At 35.1% G+C, this 3,455-nt stretch overlaps 1 long non-coding RNA gene across 1 annotated transcript; it reads right to left on the bottom strand.

The window, feature by feature from the left end:
* Nucleotides 1–222: 222 nt before the first annotated feature.
* Nucleotides 223–2,476, bottom strand: LOC122299142. The gene is made up of 2 exons (XR_006239603.1): nucleotides 2,159–2,476; nucleotides 223–535 (listed from the first exon to the last, which is right to left on the bottom strand). It is a non-coding gene; the product is annotated as an uncharacterized LOC122299142 (long non-coding RNA).
* Between the last annotated feature and the right edge of the window lie 979 nt (nucleotides 2,477–3,455).

The raw sequence follows: 3,455 nt of genomic DNA on the forward strand, positions 1-3,455 counted from the left end.
AGAGCGCTACCAGATAACTGAATTTTATTAATATATCCTCATTTATGACAGAAGAATACATTTTACAAGAACGAGCTAGAAGGTTACAAAGTAAAAACCTAAAACCAAGCTCATAAAAAACGTAAGGTCTAGGAATAAACAAAAATATTATCCTTATTCATAAACGTTCATGCATAGAAAAACCAAACAATATAAAATATAATAATAATAAGAGCAACAACATTAAAGCTAATGCCTGGTCAATGTGCTGTGATAAAAAAATATACCAACCATGTACTTGGAAAGCTGAGGGAGATGTGAAACAAACCGTATTTCCATCAAGCAATGATATGATCAAGCATTTACTCCTACATTCAATGGGGAAGGTTGCTCTCCCAGCTAACAGGGGCTTCAGGGAACCATAACAATTTCTTTCCCATGTCTCTCAATTATTGAATCATGTCTCCAAGAACTTTTGTTGCAAATCTAATATTTTGGACGTACAGTTGAACACATATAAGATATGTTGGACACCATTGTCTTGGTCATATCATTTCTGTGCAAATGGTAAAAATAAATGTCCTACTAAAATGTCATTTTAGTTCAAACACATTATAAACAATCATAAACCAAACCCAACAAATTTATAATATATATATATATATATATATATTATTGCTGCTGTTTATGATTCTTACTGCAGCAGCAATAATAAGGTTGAATCGAATATTATTTTCGAAAGGGATGTTAATGATTGGGAAGTGGATGGAGTTCAGGCATTGCTGGTTAAACTTTACAACTTAAAGTTGGCGCTTGAAAGGGAGGATAGCATGGCATGGACATCTGCTGGAAATGCTAAGTTTTCAGTTTCATCCTATTATAGAGTTATGTCAAGTCATAGTAGTTGTGTTTTCCCTTGGAAAAGTATTTGGAAAGTGAAAGTTCCTCCCAAGGTCGCTTTTCTCTGTTGGGTGGCTTCTTTGGGCAAAGTCTTGACAACTGACAATCTTAGAAGGAGAGGATTGTTTATTACTGACTGGTGTGTCATGTGCAAAAGGGATGGAGAATCAGTAAATCATCTTCTCCTTCACTGCGAAGTGACTAGATTCTTGTGGGATGAGGTTCTGAGCTGGACAGGTTTACATTGGGTAATGCCTAAAGATTTGCTGGATTTATTGGTAGGGTGGAAGGGTTTGAAGGGCTGTAAAAAGGCGGCGAGTGTTTGGAAGATGATTCCTCCTTGTCTCATGTGGTGCTTATGGATCGAAAGAAATAGGAGATGCTTCGAAGATAAAGAACGTTCTTTGGAAGATCTTAGGGATTTTTTCATGAGTACTTTGGCTTTTTGGGCTAAAGCTTATGTAATGTGGATAATTTTCTGAACCTGTTTTAGTTTTCTGGGTTGTTTTTTTTTTTTTTTTTTTTTTTTTTTTTTCTGGAAGTTGTAGGTTTATCCTTTGTATACCTCGTGTGTACTTGGGCTTATGCCTATTTCTTCAATAAAATTATTACTTATAAAATATATATATATGTATACATAAAAGGAAAGCAACCACAATATTGTTTCTACAAAACTTCTTACATGACTTAATACATTGGTTATTCTTTCTCCTGCAAAACATGATAAACAAGCCAAAGTAATCATTTAGGCTAACAAAATTACAAAAACAATTCTAGTTTCTACAAGAGGCAGTGGCAAAGATAGCTAATGGTGACCTGATTCACAGCGAAGTATTCTGTAACAAGGTTACAACCAGATTGCTCCATCTTTTTACTTATTATCTTTGGGAGGGTGTGATGTTGTTTTGAAAGTGAGTTGATTGGAGACTTTGGGCCCTATTATGGGGGATTTTTTAAGTTAACCATGGAGTTTACATAGAGTCAAGAATGTCAGTTTACAGGATATAAGCCTTTCTTTTTAGGAAACATACAAAAATGCCCAAACTATTTTTTTTTTTGTTTGTTTGTCAAAGTTTCTTCTCCGTGTCCCTAACCTTTTTCCTACTTTTTTCTTTTCTGCTGGGTTACATCACCCCTAGTCAATCAAACAACTTTACCATAGCATACCTAGCATATGACCCAAAATAAGACCAAAAGCAATTCTGAAATTAGCACTTTTCCCCAAACTTTTTTCTTCTTTTTTTATCTCAGTCTGCAAAGTAGTGGCATTGAACCCCACCTGTTGTTGCTGCTGCTGTTGTGGTAACTCAACCTCCCACCTTGCCTTGACTATGGCTCCATCATGCACTGTCACATACTCCTAATCACAATAAAACAGTGTCATCATTTACAACCAAATAACCCATATAAGAACCATACACCTAGATAGTATACTGAGAAAGATTCCTATATAGTGTTATCTGTCTATGTGGTGCACTGAAAATTGATGCTAGTGTTATCTGTCTGAAAATTGATGTCTCTTTCAAGCAAATAAATCCAAGAACTAACTTGTAAGTGCATTGTTCTTGTTGATTGCAATAAAATAGATGCTCCTGCTTCTTTTTATTTCTAGACCTTTTAAGAGCATCGAGTGGTATTTTCAAGCCAAAACATCTACCATGTCCATGCCATTTATTTAATAAGAGATGTGAATTATATAACTAATTTATCCACAAAATACTTATAGATCGTAATAATAACTAAGATCAACGGCTACAAGAGAGAGAACAAACAATGCCAAGCAATTAATGAATTAGATAAAGTTACTTCCCAATTTCAACTAGGAATGGGTTGAACCCAATCAAGGGCAAAAAGATATTACCTTTCAAGTGAAACCCTTTCTTCTCAAATCTGCCAATGATATCAATTCTTGCCAACTTGAAACGCAGATAAATGCTGTAGAAAATCAAGCTCCTTTGTTACTAAGCAGCCCAAATTAAGCTTTTAAGTCCTAAAAAGTAATATATCTAATAGATAGCATGAGAAAACAAATATTTGTTACTAAAAAGTAAAATAGAAAACGATTATGCATGCTTTCTATCAGAAATAATAAAAGGCATGAAATTCTTCTTTCTGTGTGCACAAGCAGACCCATTAATTTGAAAAGAGTGGCACACGGAATTTCATCCAAACAAAAAAAAACCTTAAAAGAGATTCCTTCAATGCGAGTTGCAGTGACATCTTCATATCTCCAAATTCTTCATACACACTTACAGCTATGAAATTCCACATGAACAATTGTTTGTAGCATGGACAGCGAATTGAACTCCTCCAATTTATAAAAAATAAGAAAACCCCACAAAATCTCAATAAATGCATCATCATCTCAATTATGATTCCAAAGAACATAACCGAGACAGACTACCCTACCCAATCTTGGAGCAGCGGTTGGTCGTATTCGAGAGCGAGATGGCACTGCCTAGAGATGTTCGAGAAGCTTTGTAACATTGAAAAACAAGGTCAAATCCCAGTATGAATTGGTGAGAAAACGCAATGAGGGAGAGAGAAAACCGAGACAGACCTTGGTACAGCCGTGG

The sequence above is a fragment of the Carya illinoinensis genome, chromosome 16 (genome assembly GCF_018687715.1).
Source record: "Carya illinoinensis cultivar Pawnee chromosome 16, C.illinoinensisPawnee_v1, whole genome shotgun sequence".
NCBI classification, from domain to species: Eukaryota; Viridiplantae; Streptophyta; class Magnoliopsida; order Fagales; family Juglandaceae; genus Carya; species Carya illinoinensis.